This window comes from Bos grunniens, chromosome 2 (genome assembly GCF_055505025.1).
Source record: "Bos grunniens cultivar Pamir isolate PY7600 chromosome 2, Bosgru_T2T1.0, whole genome shotgun sequence".
Lineage (NCBI taxonomy): Eukaryota > Metazoa > Chordata > Mammalia > Artiodactyla > Bovidae > Bos > Bos grunniens.
The window spans coordinates 4,916,068-4,927,917 of record NC_141166.1 but is presented as its reverse complement, the minus strand read 5'-3'; positions in this window follow the sequence as shown (position 1 = coordinate 4,927,917).

The window sequence follows — 11,850 nt, the reverse complement described above, 5'->3', positions numbered from 1 at the left end:
AATGTCTGATAATCGCTAGTCCTATCTGAGAGGCCCACACACGGGTTGAAACACGGCACGGGAGATGGAGGGTGATGAGCAGACTGGTCACGTGTGGGCCTCCTTGTCTGATGACGTGCTCAGCCAGGCTACCCTGACAAAAGACTCCTTGAGCAGACTTGACTCAGGCTCCTCTGAATTGTTTTCTCAGCTAGACCCCATCCTTGTCCCCCATCCTTGTCCCATCCTGCATCACCCAGTTTTAGGAAGAATCTTGTTAAGTCAGTGTAGACAGAATCCTGTACCCTGGATATCTGATCACCCTTGATGATATCTGGTCAAATTCCTCGCCCTCCCGTCATCCCCCTGTTCATCGCTGACCACTCGGGTCTGCCTTTGTGGTTTAGTCAGAATCGCCTCTTAGCTCTGATTTTTCCTCTTAGTAACTTGCCTTTCACCTATACTACAACCCCCACCCCGGCCCGCCCTGAAATGCCCCTTTCTTCCTGTTGTATTTGGAATCAATGCCAGTTCTTTCCTGAGGTTTCCCTATTGCAATCATTCCTGAATAAAATCTTTTTTTTTTTTTTTTACCACTTTTCTTAGCCCTCCCCCCCCGCCCCCTAAAATCTGTTTTTACCACTTTAACCACCATCCAGCTCTGTTTAAAAAAATTTTTTTTTTTTTTTCTGTTTATGGTTTCAGCGGGTCTTTGTTGCTGCACAGGGCTTTCTCTGGTTGCAGTGAACAGGTTTCACTCCTCGTTGGGGTCCCCCGGCTTCTTTTGGCCTGGAGCACGGGCTCTAGGTGCCCGGGCTCAGTAGCTGCAGCGCGCAGGCTCGGTAGCTGTGGCTTAGCGCGGGGTCTCAGTATTAGTACCGTGAGGACCTAGTTGTTCCGCCGCGCGTGGAGTCTTCCCAGACCAAGGACCAAACCCGAGTCTCCTGCATTGGCAGGCGGACTCCTGTGCACTGTACCCCCAGGTTAGTCCCTCATTTCCTGTTTTAACAACTCTCCAGTGTTGAGGTCTGTAGGTCTCTTCTTTTGGGCTGGCCGAAGTCCCCAGGGAGAGCTCCAGGCGCCTCCTGCCAGTGGCGGCGGGGGTGTATAAACCCGGCTGCCAGGATTGCGGGGGCGGAGTGGAGACGGGGCCTCCTGGAGGTCTCACTGGTCAGTAGGTGGGCTGGCTGTTCCGGATGGAGCCTCTGCACCCTCTGTCACCCCAGGAGTCCTCAGCCCAGAGGCACCTGGGGTAGGTCTCCCCAGAGAGGAGAGCTCCGGTCTTCTGAGGCGGGGGGTGAGGTGGGAATCTCCACGCTGTTGGGGAGAGGGGAGAATACCTAGGGCTTCCACTGCAGGCTCTCACTGATCCTCAGTTTTCACACCTGATCTGCTGTCACCAGAGATGTCTGGGGTGTGGGGTTCCTGGGTTTCTGGGGCTCCTAAATGGCAACCCACTCCAGTACTCTTGCCTGGAAAATTCCATGGACCGAGGAGCCTGGTAGGCTACAGTCCATGGGGCCGCAAAGAGTCGGACACAACTGAGCAACTTCACTTTCACTTTCACTTTAGCAGGGCACGACTTGACTCTGAGTTTCCATTATTTCTGCTCCACTGAGCTTGCTCCCCTTTGTCCGCGTTCCTTCCACGCTCAAACATGTCCTCAACACCACTCAGTGGCTGTCATCGTCCCCTTCCTTTTCCTTGTCAGTTTACACCACTTCCGTTCCCTTATTGTCATTTAGGGAGGCTTGGGGAAGGAACGGGGACTTTATCTTGGTTCTCTATGTCGAATGGAAACCTCACCTCAGTGCTCTTCTCATGGTTCATCATGGTGCTCAAGATACCTAAATGCATGTCAATCGATGAATCCACATTTATTTATGTATCCATTCTGTATGATATGGTCATGCCAGATGAAGAAGTTGGACTAATTCCTTCCGGTTTGGACATTCCCTCATCAAAGGAGTCATTTTATTGGGTGGGTGCTCCCCAGGTGGCTCAGTGGTAAAGAATCCGCCTGCCGATGCAGCAGACACAGGAGATGTAGGTTCCATCTCTGGGTTGGGAAGATCCCCTGGAAGAGGAAATGGAAACCCACTGCAATATTCTTGCCTGGAGAATCCCATGGACAGAGGATCCTGATGGGCTACGGTCCATAGGATTGCCAAGAGTCAGACACAACTGATCTACTGATTACACACGCGTGAGTTCAAAACTGGACACCGTGGGGGCACCTGGAGACAGGTAGTGATGTGTAAGACATTTCTGGTGGACCTGGCCTCTAAGGCGGGTCCCAGTGAACCCCACTTCCTGGTGTTCATGCCTGTGTGTGGCCCCCCTCCACCCTGAATTGGGCCGACCTGAGTAATGGAAAGGTTTTCTGGCTGTTACACCGGCTGATTTCTGAGGCTCGAACACGAAATTTAGGGGGGCTTCTGCCTTGTTCTCTCCTGGATCACTCTTGCTGGCCGGAACCAGCTGCTGTGTCATGAGGACACAGGACGCGTGAGAACTTGGCAAGGAGCTAAGGCCTTCCACCAGGTCACCGTCCAGGTGAGGGTGCCACTGTGGAAACGGCCCCTCCTCGCCAGTCAGGCTTTCGGCTGATTGTCGCCGCGGCTGACGTCTACCTTGGGAGAGACCCTGAACCAGCATCATGCTGCCAAGCAGCTGCTCCCCAATTCCTGACTCACAAAAACTGCGAGATAATGAAGTTATTTTTGTTTCGAGCCACTACGCTATGGATTTTTGTTTTAAAATGTTTGTTGGAGTGTCGTTGCTTTACAGTGTTGCCTTAGTTTCTGCTGTACGCAAAGTGAAACAGCTGTATGTGCATATCCCATCTTTTTTGGATTTCTTTCCCACTTAGAGCACCACAGAGCACGGAGTCGAGTTCCCTGTGTTACACAGCAGGTTCTCATTGAAGTGAAGTGAAGTGAGAGTCGCTCAGTTGTGTCCAGTTCTGTGCGACCCCATGGACTGTAGTCTGCCAGGCTCTTCTGTCCATAAAATTCTCCAGGCAGAATACTGGAGTGGGTAGCCTTTCCCTTCTCCAGGGAGATCTTCCCGACCCAGGGATCGATCCCAGATCTCCCGCATTGCAAGCGGATTCTTTACCAGCTGAGCCACCAGGGACGCCCAGGTTCTCGTTAGTTGCCCGTTTTATACACAGCAGCGTGTATGTGTCAGGCCCAACCTTCTAATGCATCCCACCACCCCCTTTACCCCCTTGGTGTCCATATGTTTGTTTTCTACATCTGTGTCTCTATTTCTGCTTTGCAAATGTGTTCATCTACCATTTTTCTGGACTTTTACCAAAAGGAACTGAATATAATCCCGCCTGTCACATGAGCTGCAAAGCTCAGGTTGCGCCCCCTTCTCCCCCTGCCCAGCTTCCCTACAAGGTGCCCTCTGCTCCCATCCCTGGGCCTCAGCCACGCTGTACCCAGTGCCCCTAACCTCTAAGCGCCGTCTTGCCCCCGGGTCTTTTCCACACGCTCTTCCCTCTGGTCCCCATTCTTTCTCATCTCTTCTTCCAGTCTGTTCATCTTTCAAGCCATCTTAGAAGTCACTTCTCCTAGGAAAATAGTTCCCTGAATGAACTGTCCTGACTTCCTTGGTTGTATCTCTCATAACATGTATCAGAACAGTCATTAATTCATTATTTGTGTAATCATTTATTTAATTCCTGCCCTCCTCTACTCCTAAGGCTCCCAAGGCTTTGGGAACTCCTGGGACAGGGAATACATCTGTTTATTATTATTACTATTATTTATTATTAAAAATATTTACTTATTTATGTGTTGGGTCTTGGTCACGGCACGCAGGATTGTTAGTTGCAGTATGTGGACGCTTAGCTGTGGCATGGGGGATCTGGTTCCCCGAGCATGGAGTCTAACCTGGGCCCTCGGCACTGGGAGTGTGGAGCCTTAGCCACTGGACCATCAGGGAAGTCCTCTTAACTCCACACGGCCCTGATTGGCATCTGGAACATAGTAGGAACTCAAAAGATAGTTGCTGAATAGCTGAGTGAGATGTGTTCCCATCATTTGACTCAGCTTTCGTTCTCCCCAGTCTGAAAAAAACAACTTAGAGCCAACCCTTCATTGATGACAGGTCAGTACATTATTCTTAAAGGACATCACATACACTTTTTTTTTTTTTTTTTTAAGTCTTACTTCCATCAGTGACTCATTTTGTGACCTTGGACTGCTTGCCTTTCCTCTCTGAAAAAGGTAGATAGCATTTGGTACAGTGCTTCTCTGGAAGGCTGGGGAACTGTTTCATTTAGAGAGAGGTTGGCAAGTTTTTCAGTGCTCTTAAAGTACAATTTTGTTAGTATCCTGGTGGTTGTAAATGATTATATAAGTGATGAATAGAAATGAACTATGATTTACCACGTGAATATATTTCAGTTATAAGGGGGTGTGTGTGTGTGTGTGTGCATACCTTTTGGTGCTAAATTGGTAAACATTTGTTTGTGCATATTGGGCTTCCCTGGTGGCTCAGACGGTAAAGAGTCTGCCTGCAATGCAGGAGAACTGTGTTTGATCACCGTGTTGGGAAAATTCCCTGGAAGAAGAGAAAGGCTACCCACTCCAGTGTTCTGGCCTGGAGAATTCCATGGACAGAGAAGCCTGACAGGTAATCCATGGGGTCGCAAAGCGTCAGACACGACTGAGCGACTTTCACTTTCATTTCTTTTTAAAGAATAGTTTGCTCTAGAATGCTCATGAACATCCAGAAGTCTGCTGCAGATTTGTTTGAAGCTGTAACTGTTTGACTTTTCTTGAAGCTGTTTTCATTTCTAATTCATTCGGCTCTATTCATTTCTAATAATAACAAACCAATATTTACTTAAGTGGTCAGAATTATGCAAAACCTTTTCCTTTATCAGAGCTGACCCTCATGATTACTTTTGCTAGATAGGAACTACTGATATTTACAATTCCCATTTTACTGAGGAGGGAGCAGAGACTCAGAGCGGTGAAATAACTTCCCTAAGGCCACACAGCTAGTAACTGACAGATCAATGACTAAAATCTGTGTGGCGTGTTCTTAACCTTTGGAAAAATTGTGCATGTGCATTTGTGACTAAGAAATAAAGAGAGGAATGTGACCAAAATTGCTATTCATTCTGAAGTGTTTTCAGCAGAAAGGCGCCCTCAGAATAGCATTAGTCTACAATCAGATGCCTCAGTACTGAGCGGTATGAATGCAAGAGGGGAGCTAAGGTGATGGATGAAAACATTACCTTCAGCGCACCTGTATTTGTGAGATAAGCTGGTGCATCCATCAAATTACAGTCCAGTGCAAAGCGAAGTCATGTTTGCCAAACAGAGCTGCCTAAACCAAAGCTGGTATTTGGATACAGCCGGATCTCAGGAATGCAGGCAAGAGGAGACCCCTACAACCCCCCAGGCCCTGATCAGAGGATCAGGGGTCAGAGGAGGGAATGTCAAGGTCGGCTCCATCTTGTGCTGACACTAACCTCCCTGTGAATCCCTCCAGTGTGGCCTCCTTCATCTAACCACATATAGTCACTCTTTTTTAATTAAAAAATTTTTTATTGAAGTATAATTGATTTACAATGTTGTATTAGTTTCTAGTGTACAGCAAAGTGATTCAGCTATATATATATTTATAAATATATAAATAACATATATTTATTTTTCATATTTTTCATGGAGAAGACTCTTGAGAGTCCCTTGGACTGCAAGGAGATCCAACCAGTCCATTCTGAAGGAGATCAGCCCTGGGATTTCTTTGGAAGGAATGATGCTAAAGCTGAAACTCCAGTACTTTGGCCACCTCATGCGAAGAGTTGACTCATTGGAAAAGACTCTGATGCTTGGAGGGATTGAGGGCAAGAGGAGAAGGGGACGACAGCGGATGAGATGGCTGGATAGCATCACTGACTCAATGGACATGAGTCTGAGTGAACTCCGGGAGTTAGTGATGGACAGGAAGGCCTGGCGTGCTGCGATTCATGGGGTCGCAAAGAGTCGGACACGACTGAGTGACTGATCTGATCTGATCTGATTTTTCATATTCGTTTCCATTATAGGTTATTACAAGATACAGAATATGGGTTCCTGTGCTATATCGCAGGTCCTTGTTTATCTGTTTTATATCTTCATTCACTCAATCAGCCATTCAACAAACGATTTCTGACCACTTGATATGTAGGCACAGGGTATGGAGGAGAAGAAGGCATATGTGCGTCCTCTACTCTGGAGCTTACAGTCATGCTTGGGAGAGGGCTGTATGTCATGGGATATGCGCTAAACGAACAGATGTCCTTGTTGCTCCCAAGTCAAAACCCTCTTTTCCTTCCTAAAGTCTCCTAGGCCACTAGACCACACCACCCAATGCTTCTCTTTGCTCCAATCATCTACCAGCCCCGGGGGCCATCTCTCTTAAGGTCTGAGCTCATGGCTCAGTGTTCTCTGCTCAGCCACTCCTGCTTAATTCTTGGCCACTTCAATATCCATGAAGTGGTCCTCTGACATTCCTGCCTCCCCGTCCCTCCCCTGAGGATCCTGTCTTCCATCCCTCTCAGCACTCATCCTCACTGCCATACCCTTGACCTTGCCATTGTCAAAACCTGCAACCCCTACATAATGTCAGTTTTTTAGTGTATTTATTTTTACTGGAGTGCAATTGCTTTACAGAGTTGTGTTGCCTTCTGCTGTACAATGACGTGAGTCAGCTATGTGCATACATATATCCCTTCCCTTGTGGACTCCCTCTCTGCCCACTGCACCTGCCTAGGTCATCATGGAGCACTGAGCTGAGCTCTCCGTGCCACACCGCCGGTTCCCACTAGGGATCTGTTTTACACATGGGGGTGTATTTATGTCAACCCTAATCTCCACATTCACCCCTCCCTCCCCTACCCCACTCTGTGTCCACACATTCATTCTCTAGGTCTGCATCTCTATTCCTGCCTTGGGATTAGGGTCATCTTGTGTCACTTTTCGAGCTTCTACATTTTTCTAGGTTCTACATTATCTAGGGTTCATACACAGATAAGCCCTACATAATGTCAATTTAAAGCATCCCACAGGGTAAGTGGGATGAACTCCCCAGGTCAGTAGGTGCCCAATATGCTACTGGAGATCAGTGGAGAAATAACTCCAGAAAGAATGAAGGGATGGAGCCAAAGCAAAAACAACACCCAGTTGTGAATGGGACTGGTGATGGAAGCAGGGTTTGATGCTGTAAAGAGCAATATTGCATAGGAACCTGGAATGTTAGGTCCATGAATCAAGGCAAATTGTAAGTGGTCAAACAGGAGATGGCAAGAGTGAACGTCGACATTCTAGGAGTCAGCGAACTAAAATGGACTGGAATGGGTGAATTTAACTCAGATGACCATTATATCTTCTACTGTGGGCAGGAATCCCTTAGAAGAAATGGAGTAGCCATCATAGTCAACAAAAGAGTCCAAAATGCAGTACTTGGATGCAATCTCAAAAAATGACAGAATGATCTCTGTTCGTTTCCAAGGCAAACCATTCAGTATCACAGTAATCCAAGCCTATGCCCCAACCAGTAACACTGAAGAAGCTGAAGTTGAACAGTTCTATGAAGACCTACAAGACCTTTTAGAACTAACACCCAAAAAAGATGTCCTTTTCATTATAGGGGACTGGAATGCAAAAGTAGGAAGTAAGAAACACCTGGAGTAACAGGCAGATTTGGCCTTGGAGTACAGAATGAAGCAGGGCAAAGACTAATAGAGTTTTGCCAAGAGAACACACTGGTCATAGCAAACACCCTCTTCCAACAAAACAAGAGAAGACCACACAAGATAACCTCTGATAAGCTCTCCATTCCATGAGCCATTTCATGGTCAACTGGTTACAACCTTAATTCTGTCTGCAGCCTTATTGTAATTCCCTTTTGCCACCTAGTCTAATATATTCAGAGATTCCAAGGGTGAGGATGTGGACACCTTTCAGGGGACCATTATTCTGCCTCCCACAAACCCCTCAAATGCCTTTCCCTTCCCCTGGGTTATTATTTCTAACCTGAGCAAATCTCATTCCGTCCAACTGTCTGCTTACTCCCTGTCTGCACCCGTGCAGTGCAGCCTTGTTGGAGAAAGACAGAAACCACAGCTCACTCCACATTCATGACCACTCGTCTTTTTTAAACAATTAATTAATTTTTGGCTGCCCCGGGTCTTCATTGCTTTTCTCTAGATGCAGTGAGTGAGGGCTGCTCTTCATTTCGGGGCCAGATTTCTCACGGCGGGGGCTTCTCTTGTTGCAGAGTGGGCTCCGGAGCACGGGCTCAGAAGCTGTGGTTTATGGGCTTGGTTGCCCCCAGTCACGTAGAATCTTCCCGGACCAGGGGTCGAACCCTTGTCCCCTGCACTGGCAGGTGAATTCTTAACCACTGGACCACCAGGGAAGTCTGCTACGACCACAGTCCTGAGTAAGCCCTTAGGCTGCCAGGCGGTTCTGCTACGTTTCCGTAGCGCGTTCACTCTCTCCCTCTCCTGTTTGACGAGCTCATACCTCCTCCTCACTCTTCACATCCCCACGCTTCCTTCCTTGTCCTTACTCTCCGCTGAGGCTCTTGTTTCCTAGTTCCCCGAGAAAACTGGGGCAATGAGAAGCGGACAGACTCTGCTGCACGTCCACCCGCCCACTGGCATCTGTGCTCGTCTCCTCCCTCCCTCTCAGCCGCTATGGACCAACTGCCCAAAGCCAGTCCCCCGCTGGCGCCTGGAGCCTCTCCCTGTTCATGAGCTCGAGGCCATCACTCCAAGGGAGCCCCCCACTGCATCCTATGCTATCATTACCCACCCCCGCTGCCTTTTGGATCGTTTTCCCATCAGCATGCCAGCGTGTTATCATTTCTCCCATCACACAAAACCAAGCTGAAGTAAAACCCTCTCTGGATTTGACATCATCTCTGCAGCTGATCCCTATTTCTTTGCTTCTTTTTTTGTACAGAAAGATGAGAAAAAGAGCTCTTTGCCTCTTGGGTCCAGTTTCTTCCCTCTTACTTTCTTGGACCTGCTCACATCCGGCTTTGGCTGCCGCCGTGCTTCTCAAGGTCACCGACAACTGCCAAGCCGCTATCTCTAGCGGTGGATTCCTAGCGTGGACCTTGCTGGGCTCCCGGCAGCACCTGATACAGCTCACCTCTTCCTCCTGAATGCTCTGCCTTTATGTCCTCACTTGCTGTCCTTTCTCAATGACCACTCGTCTCAGCCGCCTCTGCTGAGTTCTCCCTATCTCCTGGACCTTGAGATGTGGAAATGCCTCATGCTCCCTTAGTGACCTCATCCAGGCCTTTAGCTTGAAATACCATTTTATAAGCTGTGCTTATGCTTAGTCACTCAGTCGTGCCCGACTCTCCGAGTCTCCATGGGCTATAGCCCACTAGGCTCCTCTGTCCCTGGGGAGAGGCTCCTCTGTCCCTGGGGAGAGGCTCCTCTGTCCATGGGGAGAGGCTCCTCTGTCCATGGGGAGAGGCTCCTCTGTCCATGGAGAGAATACTGGAGTGTGTTGCCATGCCCCCCCTCCAGGGGATCTTCCCAACCCAGGAATCGAACCAGGGTCTCCTGCTTTGCAAGTGGATTCTTTACCAACTGAGCTATCAGTGAAGTCCCTTTTTATTAACTAACCACCTCCAAATTCTAAGGGCTTCCTGATAGCTCAGTTGGTAAAGAATCTCCCTGCAATGCAGAAGACCCTGGTTTGATTCCTGGGTCAGGAAGGTCTGCTGGTGAAGGGATAGGCTACCCACTCCAGTATTCTGGCCTAGAGAATTCCATGGACTGTATAGTCCATGGGGTTGCAAAGAGTTGGACATGACTGAGTGACTTTCACTTCACTTCCAAATTCTACCTGTAGCCTGGACCATTTCTGAGTCCATTCTCTTTCCTAACCTCCACTCTTGGACGTCAAATAAACTTCTCAAAATTCAAGTGATTAAAAACTGGGATGGCCATGCCAGCCTCTCAGTTAGTTACTCAGGCCAAGAGTTTTAGCATCAATCTTGACTCCTCTCTTTCCCTCACTCCCTTCACCAGTCTGAACTGTTCATGTCAGCTCCACTGCAGATGTATCCAGGATCACCCTTCCTGTCCCCTCCACTTCTCCCACCCTGGTCCACCCACTTTCTTTTTCTTTTTTTTTTAAAGTGTGTCTGACTCTTTGCGACTCCATGGACTGCAGCATGCCAGGCCTCCCTGTCCATCACCAATTCCTGGAGCTTACTCAAACTCATGTCCATTGAGTTGGTGATGCCATCCAACCATCTCATCCTCTGTCATCCCCTTCTCCTCCTGCCTTCAATCTTTCCCAGCATCAGGATCTTTTCAGATGAGTCAGCTCTTCGCATCAGGTGGCCAAAGGATTGGACTTTCAGCTTCAACATCAGTTCTTCCAATGAATATTCAGGACTGATTTCCTTCAGGATGGACTGGTTGGATCTCCTTGCAGTCCAAGGGACTCTCAAGAGTCTTCTCCAACACCACAGTTCAAAAGCATCAGTTCTTCGGTGCTCAGCCTTCTTTATGGTCCAACTCTCACATCCATACATGACTACTGGAAAAACCATGGCTTTGACTAGATGGACCTTTGTTGGCAAAGTAATGTCTCTGCTTTTTAATATGCTGTTTAGGTTGGTCATAACTTTCCAAGGAGCAAGCGTCTTTTAATTTCATGGCTACAGTCACCATCTGCAGTGATTTTGGAGCCCCCCAAAATAAGTCTATCACTGTTTCCACTGTTTCCCCATCTATTTGCCATGAAGTGATGGAGCTGGATGCCATGATCTTAGTTTTCTAAATGTTGAGTTCTAAGCCAACTTTTTCACTCTCCTCTTTCAGTTTCATCAAGAGGCTCTTTAGTTCTTTTTCGCTTTCTGCGATAAGGGTGGTATCATCTGCATGTCTGAGGTTATTGATATTTCTCCTGGCAATCTTGATACAGTCCATGGGGTCGCAAAAGAGTTGGACCCAACTTAGCGCCTACAAAACAACAAAATCCTTAACTTGATCACATCTGCAAAATCCCTTTTGCCACATAAGGTGATGCATTCACAAATTCACAGGGATTAGGATGTGAACAACTTTGGAGGGTGGTAGTATTAGTCCCCTCACCTAGCCCACCTTCTAATAAACCACATATTAGTAATACTTCATCAGCTGTCTCCTTGAGGATCTGGGCTCCTCTGGAAGGATTTCTGCCTGTATCCTCAGTGCCTAGGGCTATTCATGGCTAATAGTGGATGCACAATAAATATTTTCTTGAAGGAACATCTGTTGTTTTGGCTCTGATTGTGTTTGCCTGTTCTTGAGATATGTGCCACCAGCAACAGTGCCTCTGTTTGAAATCACCTGCCCCCAATGTGCCAGGCAGTGTCAGCAGTGGCCTGGGCTGGCTTTGGGGACTGTGTTGGGCAGCTCCCCAATCCAGGCAGCCTGATGGGAGCTTCATTTCCCTTCCATCAGCATTTTTTTTTTTTTTTTACCCCAGGCTGCTTCAGTGCACTTCAATTCTTTGATGTTTATCAGAGTCCCCGAGGTGGGAGGCTTGGTTCCGCCCCGCCACTCCAGGAGATGTCTAGAAAGAGCCTCGTCTCTCTCAGATTTGAGCCAGAGATGCATCTTCAGTCTCGCAAATGGTATTTTGTTACCATGGCAACCGAACTTCTAAAAAAACGGATGTCAAGTAACATGCGGATCCCAGTGCTCATGGCAACCGCCATTCTGCATATTTTGGGGAGAAAATGTGTCCCGCCTTCTTCCTGCCTGTGAGTTGAGGAGGGGGAAGGTGAGCTTAGCAGCACCAGGTTTCCTTCCAGAATTGATGGATTTTGGCAATAGCAGGGCCAGAGGCC